At 37.3% G+C, this 18,279-nt stretch overlaps 1 long non-coding RNA gene across 1 annotated transcript; it reads left to right on the forward strand.

Annotated features, from left to right (window-relative positions):
• The first annotated feature begins 1,006 nt into the window (after nucleotides 1–1,006).
• On the forward strand, nucleotides 1,007–15,679 carry LOC122349430. Its single transcript, XR_006251452.1, has 6 exons — nucleotides 1,007–1,234; nucleotides 3,163–3,271; nucleotides 5,973–6,138; nucleotides 7,278–7,338; nucleotides 8,582–8,699; nucleotides 15,146–15,679. It is a non-coding gene; the product is annotated as an uncharacterized LOC122349430 (long non-coding RNA).
• The last annotated feature ends 2,600 nt before the right edge of the window (nucleotides 15,680–18,279 follow it).

The following is an 18,279-nucleotide window of genomic DNA, read 5'->3' on the forward strand; positions in this document are numbered from 1 at the left end:
CATTTTGCGAGGTCAAACCAAGCGTGCAGTCCATACAAGATAAGCCGGCGGCTGAGAGCGCGATGGATGAACGTGAACGTTTTCACAGTTTTGTTGCGAGCAACATTTCCACGCTGTCTTTCATTTGTCACCACCAGCAGCCAAAACACATAAAGGCACAAGAGAGAGGAACGATACTGTAAATGATAATGAACACTAAAGTGTCACCTCTGGAGGGAGCTGACAGCTTCAGCTCTTCTTTTCTTCCTTTCAGCTGATACCGATTTCAACACTTTCATAAAACCTTTAGTTATAGCTATAGTTTCAGTTGTAGTTAGATTTATCAGTCGTTATTGTTATCGCAACTCACCGAGTTTAGTTTCCTCTTTCTTTTCAGTAGTTTGGATGTCAGCGGCAACTCTTCTTTGAATGACCTTTTCTGTGCTTAGCTAAAGAGAAGAGGGCCGTATAGGTTTGGAACAACATGATGGTGAACATGATGGTTACTTTTCTTATAGTTTACTCAACCTCATGCTGACCCAAATGTTTATGACTGTCCTTCTTCAGATAAACTCAAGTGAAGTTTTTTAGAAAAAACACTCCATCTCTGGATTGTTTACTAATTAAAGTGGTTAGTAACCCAGAAGTTAATGCTTCGAAAACCTGTGTTAACTCATATGACCCCAGTGGAACTAATAAAGATTAATAAAGATAGTTGACCACGTGGTAGTTTATGATACAAATACTTGCCGTTTCACTTCAGAAGATACTGATCCATCTACTGGGATAGAAGTGTTGAGTAAAGTATGTCAGAAACTGAGGAAGTTCTAGAATGATTCCTGTAACTCACTTTTTTAAGTCTCTTCTTTCTTTCTTACTTTCTTTCAGTGTGAATCAGTCATACATACACCGAATATGGTGATAAGTGATTTCTGAGGAAGTGCAGCTGAAATATGAATTCTGCCGTAACAGATGCATAACTGTCAGATCCTGATCCTCCCCCGGTCTCAATGGCTGGCTCCGGCTCCCTCTCTGATTTTCTGAGTTTCCTTTAGAGAAGAGGGTGGTATGAACACTGACCTTGATGATTAAGGAGAGATGGAGTGGAATTGTGGAGTGTTTTGCTCTGCTCCAGGCTTTGGAGATTAAGAGGATTGAGATGAGAGCTGAGATTAACCTCTTCATTCATCTGCGACCGAAGCTTTAGCTCAACGAACACAGGACACATACACAGTTCATCTGAAACAAAACAAAGGTCGTATAAAAAGCTCCTCTATCTTTTTTTAATCGATCGTACGTATTAGAAGGACTAATAGACATTCAGAACCTAAGCATTTTGGGTTCATTATGCATTCAGAAGCTTGATAACGGCTGAGTTGGGTCTAATCTCAGGGCGATGTTTGCTTGCTGCAGGTGTCACGCTGTCATTCGTATGAAACTGATTACTTGGCAGACTGTGCGAACAGTGCATTCAGGGTGACTGTTAATCAGTACACGCTCACTGTCTCTCAGGAATGGGTGGCCAACTGAAAAATCAACAAAACAACCAAAAATATGTCATGCTGGAATGTAAACTGCTAGAGTTTCAGTTTCATAATCACTTCCTGCTGCTCTACATGGAAAAGAGCTGATGGGCAATTGTCTTTTAGATGAGTATACTTGAGTTTGTTTTGTTGAAAACTGGTGGCGCCAATTGAAGTGCATTATATATTGTTATTAAAAAAAATGCATGCTTAGTGCACTACAAAATTTATGCATAATTTCTCCTAAAGTAAAGGTTATTTATTTTCTTAAAACACCATGTAACCTTCTGAGACTCTATTCCTTGGAGATAAGGGATAATTATTTTCTGTACTGTCATCACTGGTGTTCTGTCTCTCTCCCACCCCTTCTCTTGGGAATTGGAAGACAAAATGACAAATAAACAAAGTTATAATTACTGTGCCAGTGCACAGTTCGATGCAACTAATAAGGCAGACTCACATACAAACACGCACGCATAGAAGTAAACCCGATTTTTGCCGTATTCCTGACAGACTTAACATTCTAGCCCGCCTCTGTCTTTCTTTCTGATAAAGAAGCAATTTTCTTCTTTTTTCTTACCCAAATCCTTCCATTTCTTCCTCTTTATCCCTCTCTCCTCACACACAGTGGGCTTGTCTCATGATTGCATCACTGCTCATTTGCTTCCCTCCACCGTAAAGGCTCAGAACTCCTCTGAGCTTGTCATCCACGTATGGATGCAATCTGTTATCACGACTGCGGGGGGAAGCCGCCGAACTACTAGCGTGACCGCCTACGGTCTGTCGCCAAACCACCAGCTGAGGATATTATGTGTTATGGGATAGTTCATCCAACAATGAACATTTACGCCCATTTGTGTCGTTCCAAACCAGTGCAGAGCACTAGTAGTCAAATGGCAGTAGTCAAAGTCTTCTGAAGTCATATGATAGATTTAAGAGAGGAACAGACCAAAAACTTGTTATTCTTTGAGAATTTTGATTGACAGACTGTTGTTGCTATTCACTTTCTTTGTATATACATGAAAGAAATAGAAGTGCAGACGTGCTTTTCTTATAGTTTTGGAACGAGATGGGAGTAAGTAAATGATGACAGAAATTCCACTTTTGGATGACTATCCATTAAAAGAGCATTGAAGTTTTAATGCACTCGTTGCTAAAGGCAGAATCAGTTTTACCTGAATCTAAAGAACTTTGTCACTTTATACCACTCAGACTGTATGACTCCTGTTTGAACTGATTTGGGACAGGCTGTCCATTTTTTAAGATTTCTCTGCGGGTAGTGTAAGCGACGAGACATCTTAGATCTGTGTAAAAGGATGACTTCTACTGGCACCATCGCAGACTGTTTTAGCATGCTGTCATTAATGGTGATGAAATCTCTGGTTTTGATGTTGTCTTGAAGCAACTTCAAGTCTTTCACCGTGTCCAAAAATTCCCAACAAATCTTAAGAACAACTTAGAACATCTTTCTATCTATCTATCTATCTATCTATCTATCTGTCTGTCTGTCTGTCTGTCTGTCTGTCTGTCTGTCTGTCTGTCTGTCTGTCTGTCTGTCTTTCTAGCTCAATTCCACTGTACTTCTAGTATTATGGACTTTCTGAATTCCCCTTTTGACGGTGGGTACTGTGTGACTGGAAAGTGTCTCTCTTTATTACAGACATTCACTCTTCATCAGTCCAAGACAGATGTGGAGGGATTTGCCACCTAGAGCGAGTGACCTCCCTCACATTTACAGGAAAGGAAGGAGCGAAAGGAGGATTACTGAGGTAAAATGGCATGTAAGCAAGAGTAAGTGATAAAGAGAGAGGATGAATGCAGGGTGGAATGCCGCTGAGAGAAAAAAGAAAGATGGAACTGATGACTGCAAGGGATAAAAAATAGAACTGGATCTGCCAAAGAAAGAAAAAAGGTACTTTTATGTTTAGTATTTAAGCTCTAGAGCATGACATCATATCCTGTCGTCCTTATTCAATACAGGGTTTGAAAAAGTGTTCATGATTACAATCTTTAGACTACCCCATCAAGTTTGTTTTAAATTTTGGGAGGATCATCATAGAAGTTGGTATTTTTGAAGCCCATTTGTTGTTTTACTTTTGTTAGCTTCCAAGTCATAGTTATGGATTGCACTTCAAAACTTAGAAACTGAGATGAACTTAAGATAAACTTAAAAGACTTGAGATAAACAGAGGCCTTTAAGAGATTAAGAGATTCTCCCTATACTTAAACGCACACACGCACCACATTTAAGGCTTTCCTTTTGGGACAGCAAAGGATGCGCATCAGCTCTCCTGTATAAATTGTGTCTCTCTAATAGGCTTTGAGAATGTTTGAACTCCCTGCCATTTCAACAGCAACAATCAATAGATCCTTATGGGCCAGAGCTCAAGTGTTCAACAGGAGCTTATTATGATCTCTAAAAGCAAGTTTAGACTTACACACACACACACACACAATTATATATATATATATATATATATATATATATATATATATATATATATATATAGTGTTAACTCTAAACTCGCATTTAGAAATAAAATATACACATTCTCCAAAATATTTGCTGCTTCTCTTTCCATGGAAAAAAATGGAAAAACATATATTTTTACTGCTTGTGTTCCAAAAGTACATTTACAGTTTTGTAATTACATGAGGGTGAGTAAATAATGACAAATTTTCCATTGAATTGTGAACTTTATTCTCTTTCACAGCTCCAACACAATGATTTATAATGATCTTACTGTGTTCTGAGACATTATGGCTAAGTACACTTTCACACTGATAGCACTACTTATTTGCATATACTGTCAGCTTTGTTTTAATGCCTGATTCGCTAATGTAATTATGCAAATAAGAAAGTGGGTGCACATGCAGTCCTAAAATTCGTATTGAATCTGTGCAGTTCCCCATTTTGTAACCTGTAGAACAAAAGGAACTGCATAGATTGCATAGTACATTGCCAAAGTAAAGGATGCACCAGACTACTGTGATCTGCCATACATAACTGGAACCATACAACAGAAATACAGGTAACCCACCTCTTTTCCACTGTACTTTTGGATACATGCCTGGATTTAATGCTCTGCTACATCCTCTGTTAAAAAAACTGCCAAGTGCAAGAGAAAATGACTATAATCTTTCCAATGAAATTCTAATTTTGTCTTCTACTGGCAGTAATTCCACAGTGATAATTTCCACAGACTCATTTTTTTAAAGCTAATTTACACTGAATGTGGTGCTAATTTAGCATCATTTATATACTATTATTTATGCATATTTTAAATTCGCCTTTTATTATAATTTTTTACATTTTGTTACATTGTTATTATTAGCATTATCATTTGAATATTTCTATTTAGCCTTTAATTTGTTTTTGTAATTTTATTAATTAGGCCTTTTTTTATTTAATTCACTTGCAAAAGTAAAAAAAGTTTTTCAACATTAATTTGTATTTTATTTGATTTCTTCTTAATTATTTTAATACTATGAGTTTTAGTTAAAAGCATAATGACAGCGATTAAACGTTGATGCCAAAGACTTTGACAACTGGATTTGCACATAAATGCCTTGCACAGAAACTGACGCAACTAACTCACAATTAATAAATCAGCATTTAATGTTGTGGCTTTTACCCCAATATAGGATTTCATATCACGTACATAGAAAACAATAGGGGGCTGTCAAATCTGTGGCAAAATCATTTCAGCGAAGACTGCTCTCAACCTTGAGCTGCTCTTAGCATCCTGTCAATTTTTGATGGCCTGTGGAGGCGAAGAGTGAGAAGAGAAAAAGCCAGATAAAGCTTTTGTTTTATTTCTGTGCAGAACTCGAGGACAAATAAGGTGAAGGAGAGAATGTGCAACTGCATCTCTGAATGCCCAATAGTCACTGAGGGCATGGTTTGCTTGGAATTTTCTCAGCTCTTATCACAGTTCACAAACAAAAGATAAGCCTAAAGATAATCTCTAAAGGTTGGAGTCATCTTTAGACCAGTCCCGTAATTCTTCGAAATTATTGTGACATAACTACTTGCCCACAGGTGGTGTGATGTATATGTGAGCGTTTGCCTCTAGGTCTTGCCACAGGCACGGACAGATGGACCAACCTGTCGGCCAGACTGCTTTCACAGACCATGAGAGGGGGGGAAAAAAAAGCGTTTCTTTATTTACTTACAGGCTACCTGAGGAAATGTCAGTTGGAAATGTTGTAACTGACTCTGCTAGCTTTCCAAAATACTTTGCGAATCCAAACCGCTGAACCTGAACTCAGTTTTTCTAAAAAGTGACTTTGGGTCACGTTATTCGTCTGTTTTTTTTCCAGCTCAGTATTTTGAGACACGTCTACTTTTAGGAATTTTATTGTTCCTTTTCCTTTTCTCTTCAGTGATTCGGCTCTGACTTTTGCAGCGTTCTGGCAGTTCTTGGGGCTGAGATGTCACTTTGTGTCTTGCTCTTTGCTTCCTTCCAGTAACCTCCCACACTTCAGGCTGTCCGGCATCCTTCGTCTCTCCGTTCACCATCCTTCCATCTGTCCGCTCCATCCACATCTCGTATCTCCATACTGATGAAAACCACAGCAAACATCCACCCCTCTGAAAACATCAAACAAGAAAATCGATCCTTGGATATCTGTGGTATGACCATGGGGGTCAATGGTTTCTATTAAAAAGTTTGTGTGTGTGTGTGTGTGTGTGTTGATAATTTCTTAGGAAGTCTTAAAACTGGGAATTGAGGCACCAGGGTGCAAAGTTCAGTTGAGCGTAATGGCTGCTTTTGTTAAAGATTGAAGAATGTTGCATCTGAGACAGGGTGTCAGAGTGTGTTAGACTCCCCTCATCTCTGTCTATGTATTATTCAGTGTGAGTGTGTGTGTGTGTGTGTGTGTGTGTGTGTGTGTGTGCACTGAGGCTGCAGTGAATTTGAAGGCTCATTACAGTGGGGTCAGAAAATTGTTTGGCCCCTGCAGGTCGTCAGAAATAGTGCTCACATCAATTTAACAAAACAGAATTGATATGAAATCACAAATCAATACTTTTGAGATGGGCTTCCTTCTCACTAAGATGAAATTTATGTCTCATTGCGGTAAGAAACGTCAACTTGTCCAACCATCACAGATTTTGTATTATTTTATAACATTTGTTCCAAACAATGCAAAATTATTTCTTTTATTTTCATTTCTGCACAAAAGAAGGCACTTTTTTTTTTTACCTTTGCTGGAAGCATTGTGTTCACTGACGTGTGGGAATGGAATGTACTGATTTAGCTAAGACACATCTGCCTGTTCGAAACATCTTGCCATTTCTCTGAGAAATCTGTGGCGTTGCATTACTCTTATAAATTAGTGCAAGAGCAAAGTAGACGGTGATAAGCAATACCAGCTGTTCCATTGGCATGCATACCCTTTCTCAAACCCCTTCTGAGACTAAATTTTGGATGAATAGAAATTAAATTGTAACACATTGAGCTGGAACAGGTGTATACAGAGGTCTTTATATACTATTTGAATATAAAAAAGTTATATTAAAACAGTACACTAATGCTGATTTTTCTTGCAACAATATAAAACCGATATTGTCACTTTTAATCAAATTAACACATCCTTAATGAGTAAACGTATTGATTGTGTTTTTTGAAGAAATTACTCTGGCCCCATACAGAAGTATATAACGTTATCCGTTTGTTCAACGATTCTGCACGTAACCACGAAAACTGTGAGCACTTTTGGTATCTTGTGAAATAACCTGGGTGATAAGGAGATTTGTTCTGTTTTCAGGAGGGATAATCAAATCATCAGAGAGTACAGATGTTCTCCACAGCTAGCCAGATGCCTAGAGGTAAAACCTAGACACTGAGTCATTTCTCTTTTAGCTCTATTATTCAAAAGAGATGGTCCCGTTCTATAATCAACAACCATTACAAAAAATCATAATGCAAATATACATCATATAAACCGGAAAGCTCTTCTCAGCAGCATCTCGCTTCTCTTTTCAGCAGTCTGTTTTTGCAGTGGGTACATTATAATTTTAGTGTTAATGTATAGTTTCACATATGTAGGGCAAACATGCAATTTGAATAAAGGATAAACAAACAAACAAATAAAATAACTTTTCAGATTTTCAATTCATGCTGAATGGCCATTGCAAGCTGTTCAGTTTATAGTACTGCAACCCAGGAGGGAATTATAATTTTTGAGCCATGGATATTCAAATTGTTTTAGTATAATGATTTTCCATTTATGAGTAAAGGAAGGCCTGTGGTTAACTTACTGGAAGAGACATAATATTTTCTTACACAACATAAATGCCACAATGTGAAATCTGAAAGCTGTGTGCTTTAAAAACTATTATAGAGCTGCTTTTAAGTGCAGTAACCTACCACAAGGATGTGCTGTACATAATGCATAGCAAGTAATGTAATTGCAAAATTTATGTTTGAGGTATCATTGTTTATTGCAGAAGTCACCTTCCACTGTTTTGAAAACCTATTAGAAATTCCAGAGGGAATGCATGGTGAATTAGCCTTCTGGGTCAGCCTGCAAATTGATGACATGACTGAACAGCTCTATTTTGTCAAAAGGCATCTCTCATTTAGACGTGTAGAACAACTAGCCACACCTATTGTAAGTGGCAAATATGTTTCTTGTTTAGTTGATACAAACTGCCTCTAACAAAATCCTAATATATTTCAAAGATTCAGTGCTATGAAGCATGCAAACTACTGACAGGTGCAGTAACTAGTTCTTCTCCTATGCTGGCAGTGATGCATGGTAGCAACAACACATACGGGAGTATGCTGTGCTGTTGCGAGTTTGACAAATATAACTTTGAACTTATAATTTAATGGTATTATTTTGAGTATTCTGCAGTTTCTGATAAATGATAGATTGTCACAAGCAGACTGAGCAAGTTATGATGCTGTGGGATGAAAATAAAAACTTAAATATATATATAAAACCCTGTTATCGCCACCAATCAGATTTTAGAGTTAGGTTTAGGGTTGGGTTTGGTGTTTCTTCTTATCAGTATTTTCTTATCAGCACTTATGCACATATTTTCTTCTATCTGCTTCCTTTCACAGCACACCATAGTCATTTGTGGCTTTGTGCGTTCTCATGGTGTCATCAGCCAATCAACATTGACATGCCGTCATTTCCCTCTGGTTCCAGAACGATCACTGCATGACATTTACGACTCAGGTGACTATCTCAGAAAAGAACTGTCAATTTGTGTCAAAGCAACTGCATTTGAGATGAATGGGAACGCTAATGATCACCTCTCTCCAAGAATTATTGATTGATTTGGTGGTTCAGCTGTGTTTGATTACGATCAGAAAGGGGAATTCTGCATAAAGCAATCTTTCTCATTTAAATGTCGGTCCTATAGCAAGCCGTGCCAAACCAATTTGCAGCTATTCAATATCTCAAATCCAATGCAAGCTCTGCTCTTAAGTGCCCACTCACATCCTGTCTCTGTCCAACATGTGTAGCAAGTCCTGAGTATAAACATTAGCATTAGCGCTATGGCTCAGTTACTCTTTATATTCCTATGAGCTTTTGGTGCCACTTGTGTTCCACATCTGATGCCCCCTTCCATTCCCCTGTTTGATATCAGATGACTGGCAGAGTGAGTTAAGCTGCTCTAATGGCATTTCAGAGCAGAGTGTCCAGCGAGTATCGTGATGGATTCCGCTCTCGCCCATCTGAACTCAATTTGGAGGCAATCCAAAAACACTGGGTTTGTTTTTATAGGTGATGATGTTCTATCGGACCTCTGCCTCTGCGTGCCGCTCGCTGAATTTGATAGCCCTAACGTGGAAAATGAGATTTCCACTCTGGTCATCTGCTTGTCAGCGGAGGCCATTCTGCGGCATTAATGGTCCTGATTAGATGCCCCTCGCTATCTCTGCCGCAGGCTGGCTACACCCGTCCGGTTTACCTGACAGAACGGGACGAAATCCACAAATGGATTCTCTTGTGAGAAATATCATTCATAAGTGTCGCTTATGCTGGGGATGAGGAGGAATTTGCGTCATAGATTCCCAGAGGTTTTCACCGCCACTGACTTGATTGCGTTTGATTGTCTCTGAGGGCTTCTCCTGGCACTCTGATTGAGGTGAAAGTTACCACTGATGTAAAGTATCATCTGACTTTTTACACTTTTTTGTGTCTGCACACCAAGGCAGGACAAATTTAGAAGCTGACTAATGCATTTAATTGTTTTAACCAATTGCTAGAACCCATTTTACAATTCTTAGGTCACTTTTTACAAACTCTTCACATGCTTCCCTTTCAGCTTGTTCAGCTTTACACAGTTCTCTACGGATAATTTCACATTCAAAATGCCCTAAAACTACTTAAACTCTTTATACATGTTTCAAATCAATAACATTAGGAAACATCCAACAAGCATTCTTTGTTAAAATTAATTGCTGTGAGAAGTTGAAAGTTGGGATGAATAAAGAGATCGAGTGGAGGAACCTATTAAGAAATGGGTCCTAGCAATTGTAAAATACTGGACGTTGTACAGTTTTCTATTTGACTGACTAATGAAAGACTAATGTATGTACAAATATTTCACAGTATTTATTACAAATGTTAAATATATTTAAATATGGTATTGTAGAACTGTATAAATGTAGCAAACTGCTGTTTTATATTAAGTTTGTTTTGAAATTTAGAGTTTTCAAAAAAGTATGTTAATGTGCAAACTGGCCTGTAAGTGCACATAGTTTTAGCAGTGTTTGTGTCTGAATGAGAAAAGATAGAGTAGTCTGGTGCCTGACGGGTGGCACTCAGCTCACTGTTGACAGAATTATTACTGGCGTGTACAAAGGGAATGAAGCGTCTCCACTCTGCTGCTCATGCATGTTAGGCTTTTTGACATCAGAATGTGCAAACAAAAAATATAACTGTGTCTTTATATTTAAATATTTTCACACACATACACAGAAACAATGTCTCGCTTTCTTTATGCAAGGACGGCATGGATCACTACTTTCCGGCATACACCGGACCTAAAGGTCCTGTTGGCAGTGGAAGCGTAGCTGGATCAAGATATACTGTCCCAAATCACACTCATTGGAAGTGAGGCCTAAAAAATTGGTTCTTCTCTTTCCTCCAAAAACCTATTTCATTATGCAATTATTAGTGTTTGCAATTTTTTGCCCCAGTGACAAGGAAAGGATGTTTCTGCACCAACACATGATCTACTGTCTCTGGAGCCATTGCTCGACTTATTTATTTTCCTGGTGTCAGGGCGAGAGCATCTCTAATGGTGATACATCGAAGCTTCTTTGAATGGCAATTTGTTTCCACCCCTCCCTCCGGCTTTTCAATTAACACATGTGATCAAATATGACAGATTCCGAGTGTGTTGATTTGCGCAGTTTATCTGTATTGTGAAACAAGCATCTTTATGTCCATATTGTGGGTGGGTGGTTATCAAAATCGAAGCACGTATAGAGCCAGCCCACAAATCCCTAAGGGTCATCGTAATGAGCCTTCATTTGAATAACACCCTTAAGAAAATGGGGAGATGCAATCGCTCCAACAAAGGCTTGTAATTAAGCACACCATTAAGTTGTGGATGTGGATTTAAACGAGGTCTTGGTAGAACACCTAACCTACTTATTTCATCCCTGATGGATTAGAAGAGTTTCTTTGGGAGCTTTTCTATCTCATGTTCCCACTTTGGTTTTGGACAAATAATATTTTTTAATGGTAACTGCATCATATTCTATATTCAGGTAACCGTTCTGGAGTCAGCTGGTGACACAGACAAGCAGAGGTCTTGCCAGAAAATGCCAAGTGTTGCAATTTAGGCATTTAGAAGGAAAGTTTTCTGCTCAATTTCCATAAAAGTCTTCTTTGTGCGACATAGGTGTCGTGTTCGTTAGTGAAGTTTTGTTCCCTAGTGTATTATTAGCATTCTTTGTCTGTAGTGCTGTCTTTGTGTGTGCATTATTCATCTCATGACTCTTTACAGACCTTCGACCCAATGACTTGAATGTTTGTGTAGCGGTCTTACCTTCCTTAATTGATTTCTCAGTTTGACAGCTCCGCTAAAGACCATTGCCTAATTGATGAACACATCATTTATGGGACGTTTGGTGCACTGCAGAGAAGAGTCTTGACACAGGGGTGGACAGGAGGGGATGATGGCTTTGGGAGGAACAGTCCCCCGTGGTACACGTTTAGCTGTCAATGTCAAGTCAGTGGCAGATTCACTAAAGGTGCAAATTTACTAACTGCTGCTCCGCTTCAGCGGAAAATCCCGCATACTATCCATAATTCAGTTTTTTACCCATTTTATAATTTGGTATAAGATTCGACTGTGTTTGGAAAAACATTTAAGTAACCATAAAAACCATACAAATCTGTGTTTAATTAAGTTATTAAATAACAATACAACAATAGTTTATTGAATCTGTTTGTGTTGGAACTGCATCAATTATTATCTGTTGGAAGTAACATAAATTGGGCTGCGGACTTCTAGTTCCCAACATGTTTTGTGTGGGACTGAACAAAGCAAATTTTATCTGTTTGCGAGCAAGAAAAGAGCTTGTTAGTGTTTAACCTAAACATGTAGCAACTGCTTTAACCCTGTTCTGGATCACGGTTTCCTAACCCAGGGTTAAAAGCAGTTAAAGTTTAAAACTACAACAGAAAAACATTGTAAAAATAGTACTAACCTTGGGACGAAACATTTTGTAAAATTTTTATAATTTATAATAAAATAACTTTCTTTTGTTATATGTATTTATGTGTGTGTGTGTGTAGGTTTTTTTTTTAGTTTTTTTTTAGTAATCATACTATCATACTCATTCAGTGTCACATGACTCTTTAGAAGTTATTCTGTATGTTGGTTTGGTGCTTTTTCTTTGTATCACTTAAAAAATAAATATTTTGCCATTCTAGTGTTTTTATAGAACATTTTAAGTTTAATATAAAAAGTTGTGTGTGTTTGTAATATTTTTTGCATAATTTATAATAAAATAACTTTTTTCTTTTCATTATTTTTTTTATATGTTGCAGATTTATTTATTTTTTGCCGGCCTGCTTGTGTTTGATGCTTAACACGGTGTGTGCAAACAAACAATGCTATCAGTGGTGGCAGATCTCATCCCCCCACCAATCCCTGTTCCTTGTCAGGATTCGTTGATCAAACTGTCTATCTGTGTTCGTCTCATCTGGACTGGTTCTCTTTTGAGCACCTTAAACATGGGAGTGCTGTTGTTGAGCAGCTGCTAACAGCTGAGGCCTGAATGACAGAAAGGACAAATGCTGATCCCTCCGGCTCAAACCCCACATGCTCTCTCTAACTGGCACAGTCAATTAGATGTATTTCAAAGTAGTACGCTGATCAGTCTCTCTCTTTTTGTCCACCTCTCCCCAGCAGCTTTAACAGTTTGTCTTTCCCAGAGGTACAAGTCTGTTCGGTAACTACAGTTCAGGCCTTAATTAAAAGTATATTAGAATTTGCTGGAAGGGCCAGTGCAGACAAATGGCACAGTGTGAAAATATTGCTTCAGAGAACATGTAGAGAACCCCACTCTAGACAGCTGTCACTAACTGTGCATTTGATTATATTCGGATCATTGGGAACTATATTTAATCATTAAAGTAACACACACTGAAGCAAATATATATAACTACACACATTGTGCATGCATAGTGACATTCACAATGTTCTTCCTCGGTTCTTCCTTGGCTTATGTCTTGGCTACAATTTATCGGATGTGACTATACAGGCATGTGATGGCTCTTGTTATGTATGTGTTCATATAAAACAAATGCTTGACTATATGAGAGATGACAAGTAGTGAATCATGCATACATACTTATGTACTGGGGCTGATGGTTTTTACCTCGTACTGACCTATATTTTGAGGTTTCAGAGACCAAAACCCCCCCCAAAAAATTGGGTAGTAGGACAACTATGTTGTAAAACCCTTGTTTTTGTGTTAAAAAGGTGGTGATAACATTGTATCCTACGCACTGATGTATTTTCAGAGCACTGCAAAGATGTTGTTTGCACATCTCTTTGCCACGTTTTAGCCTTGTCGTTACGAACAAACAACAAAATGTTTTGACCATGAACATCTTTCAAAGTGTTTGTCACTAGCATACAATGGTATACGTGTGATATAGAACATTTCTTTTTATGTTTGTTTTCTTTTTATATTTCTTAAGAATTATTATTATTATTATCATGTCATATTTGGACTCAAAAAGTGTTTTCCATTTTGAAAACAACATTAATAATCACAATTGTCTTTAAATGTTTGACATTATATCAGAAATGTTTTGGGGGTTTTTTACCATGTTTTAAATGTTTTTTTTAGATACACAGATTTTTTTTTACATGTGTTAAGAAATTGTCCCATATTTGGATTGTGTTGCATGGTATATTGATATTATACTTTATAAGTACATAGTATGAATATCTACAAGGTCAATATTTTGAGAGTGTTTCCAAAATGTCCTATTTTATTGAAAAAAATTTAAACAGTGTCTAGTTGTAATGTTTTAAAAAGGCCTGAAATCCAAATGCAACATTGTGAAATGTTGTAAAAGCATTTTGTACTACTTGGGAACCTCTTAATGTCGAGTTTGACAGGCTAAGCCATGGTCAAACATTAAATGTCTCACAGAAAATTACCAGCCTTTTAAGAGAGACAGGACATAAAATGTCAAATACAGTCTGAAGATTTGTGTTTTTATTAAAGGTCACCGCTATATCTGATATATAACTACTGCTGTGCTAGATACGATCTCAGGTTAAAACCTATGGAATAAGTAAATTAGAATGTCAGAAACAAGTTAAAAGGTTAAAACCTATAGGTTAAAACCTATTTCGTAGCACATATTTTTATGTCCACATTAACGAATACATTTGATTTTATAGTGTTGGAGAATATACAGATATATGGTTTTGGACCAATTATATTTCATTGTGAGTGGGTCTACAGTACAATGCAACAGAAATAGAAACTAAGATGCCATTAATATGTCAAAACGTCTGGTTTGACGGAAAGTCTTTAACACGGAAGAGTTATCTGTATCCAGTGCATGGGTCTGAGGGTGTAATTGAATGCAGTTCTGTCCAACTCACATCAGAATGATGTATTAATTCAATGTGCCACCACTAATTTTTAGGCTATAATGAGGAGGCAGACAAGTAAGGAGAGGTGGCAAAAGATAATTAGAGACATGAAGGAGAATATTGTTAAAAATGCGTAACTAACAAAAAGGAGATGCTTCTGAAAGGCCAAATAATAAATCAGACATGTTACATCAGTGCACAGGATACATTATGACTTAAAAGCAAAAAAGACGAATGAAAATCAATCAAGTTCTTTCAAGAACGGCACAAATGGTCAGTGATTTTCATTGATCATCAGTGAAGAAGTCACAAAAGGTTAAACTAATGAAGTCGCAGTTGATGTTTATATAGTCATATCTAAACTGAAATTTTGGCTGTTATTTATGATCTTGTACAGTGAGCCTGGCCATATTTCATAGTCTGTTGTTTCACCCGTTTCCTCTGACTGAGGTGAGACCGACGACCCACCAAATGTTTTTCCACCAGTGACGTGCTAATAAATTCATCCATGCATTGTGATCCTTTTTCTCAATCGCAGGAACACAAGCACTCCGCCTCATTCGCTTTGCAGAGAGGTGACTCAGTTGTGCCGATGTGTGAAGAGGATCTGTAATTGATGTTAACCACGCTGGGCGCTCAGCCAGAGCATTCCACCCAGATGTCCACAGGTGATTGGCCAGTGTGACTTGGCAGCTCGGATCCAACCAAAGGGGATGCTGTGAGTGACCTTGGCAGATGGTCAGAGCCCAAGCCGTATCAGCTGCCTCGAGGCGATTTTTAACGCATTTCCCCATTTATTCACTCCTTCATTTTCTGTGTCACTCCCTTCTTTTCTCTGTCATCTTCCATCTTTCTGTCCCTCTGTTAGGTGATTTATTTAAGGAGATGATATTGCTTCTGACTGTAATATCTTCTGAGGGAGAAAGTGTTTCATTTTTTTTGACACACATAAGGACTGCTCATATAGAAATGTTAACCCCAGTTTGACCCCTTCATAAAATAAAAAAAAAAAAAACCCAACTAATAATAAATTCAGGAAATGTGTTTTCATGCATGTGTGTGCTTGGTACAAAATGGCTATTTATTTTTTTAAATTTATTCATAATTATTTTCAAAAATGATTTTACTGCTTGTTCAATTAATTAAAATGGGCCAATGCAACAATGCTTGTTTGTCATTCACAATTCATTTACAATTACAAAAACAGATGTTTACTAAATTAATCTGTATTGGGACTACATAAATATTTTTGTTGCCATTACTTGATACTGACAAGGGATTTTTTTGTTCCCAGCATGCTTTGCATGGCAAATAAATGATGAAATTAAGTGTTATTTTATGTCTTTTTGAGCAATATGAGAATAGGGGGAGGCTTGTTAGTGTTTAATGTTCTGTCATGTTGGGATTTAGACTAATTTTGTTATGTTCTGTGGTTTGAGGGTTTCCGGTGTGGTGAGGAATGGAGCTTGTGCTCTGGTTGAGGAAGGGTTTATTATGTTGTTTTACTGAGAAGCAATTAATATGCAAATTCTATAGAGGAGGCCAGATTTTTCTTGCTTGCTTGCCAACACCATACATTGCATAATGTAAACAATCATTTCAGAATGCTAATATGTGCTGAATAGGGATTTAGTTGGGTTACTTTACATGTAATTTTAGCATTTTAGAGTTGAAAGAAAAAAAAAATTCACTTACCCTCAAGCAGTTCATAACTTGTATGAAATTCTTTGTTCTGCAAAGGAAGATATTTTTGAAGAAAGTATGTTTTGGTTTCACCATTGACTTCCATAGTAGGAAAAAAAAATACTATAAAAGTCAATGGTGACCCAAAAAACAAAGAAATTCTCAAACTACTCAAGGGTGAGTAAGTGATGACAGAATTTCATTTTTGGGTGAACTGTTCCTTTAAAAAAACTATTTACAACGTGTTAAACCGAATTAAGTTCAAGAATACTTATTATTATTATTAAATAGATATTTTTGTGAAAGTTCAAGGAACATGCAATCATTAATTTTTTTAATGATACGTTCTTCCATAACGCTAATGACCTTGAATTGAAAATCATTTTGGTCCCAAGTGGAACGTTTGTCATGACAACACATAATCATAACCATTTAGCTCAAAGAAACGATGTGTTAATTAAATTCATATCATATAATAAAAGCGGAGAGGAAAAAGAGAAAATCATACATAAATACCAAAAAAGACGCGCCATATAAAATGCTGATGAAAATCAGACGACAGACTAAATGCTAATTGACATTCATCAGTGTCATCTAGCAGTCCAAATGGCCATCCATTACCCACACGAATGTGAGTCCATGACGATAAGAGAGAGACAAATGGAGCCAGTACCCAGCGGAGCTTTGCTATTAAATTAAACAAAAGCTCCATCACAGCAGCCTCACACACAAATGGACGCACACACTGTAATTACTGTCCAGATAGAGGTGTGTTTGTTGTGATGCTGGAGGTGGAGTTTGTATGAGGTGAGCTGGAAAGCATCAAAGTGCTGAATGTAATTATTTTTGGCTTGCGGACTCGTGTCTCATCTGAGGAGTGAGAAGAGAGCGGCAGTTAAACCTGTGAAGCAACAATTACATGACTGACAGCAAAAGAAGCTGAGAGGTGCATCTGAGTGAATCTTAATCTGGAAACTGCTCTCTCATTGCCTTTCTCTCTGTTATTTAGCTCTTCCCTAATCAGAACGATTAATCCACATGCCCTCTCAACTTCTGCCCTTGTAGTTTTTCTGTCCTCTCCCTACACTTGAACTTTCTCTCTGCATCACTCTCACACAATGTTCTTGAGAGGCTGTTTTGGTCCTTGATAGGGAACATAAAAAAAAAATCGCAGCTGTGGTTGTCAGAATAATTTAGTAAAAACATGACTAAAATCTGTATATTTTACAGTATAAAACCAATTTACAAATAAGAAGATGCCAGTGCAAACCAGTAAATTTAACAATGCACACTGCTATTAAAATTTATTTTGTACCTTTAACATACTGACAACCAACATAATAATGAAACAAATCAAAGCTCATCACAAGTAGCTTCGCTACAAGCAGAAGTATATACTAATATATAGGGGTCATTCATCAGTTTACAGTTTTTGATTGTAAGTTATACATTGATTTGTTCTTATATTTCTAAAAACTATACAATTAACGGCATTTTACTGTAAAATTAGATTAAATGTCTGGTTAGATGTTTTATAGTTTTTCTCTGTATATACTATGGGAACGTACTGCTGTTTTTTTCTGTAGCATTTTCAAAAGATTTCACAGTTAAAAGTACACTTATCTTTTACCGTGCAGTAGAAAAGTTGGAAGGAAATTAAAAAAAAGATGAGTTGGTATTGTCAAAGAGATTTCTTAGGATTCAACATTGTTGTCATGATTATATCTGTAAAGATTGCATTTGAACAATGTAGGCCTTTACAAAGGCAATCTTGACAGATTTCACTCTTTTCCCATAGATGCAGATTACAGCAGTATTCCATATCAGAGGTCTTCAACCCTGCTCCAGGGGCCCCACCGTCCTGCAGACTTCAGCTCCAGCTGTAATCAAACACACCTGAACCAGCTAATTAAGCTTTTCAGAATCCCTGGCAAATACACAGGCAGGTGTGCTGAAGCAGGATTGAAATAATCTTTGCAGGACTGTGAG

This window comes from Puntigrus tetrazona, chromosome 7, assembly GCF_018831695.1.
Source record: "Puntigrus tetrazona isolate hp1 chromosome 7, ASM1883169v1, whole genome shotgun sequence".
In the NCBI taxonomy this organism is placed as follows: domain Eukaryota; kingdom Metazoa; phylum Chordata; class Actinopteri; order Cypriniformes; family Cyprinidae; genus Puntigrus; species Puntigrus tetrazona.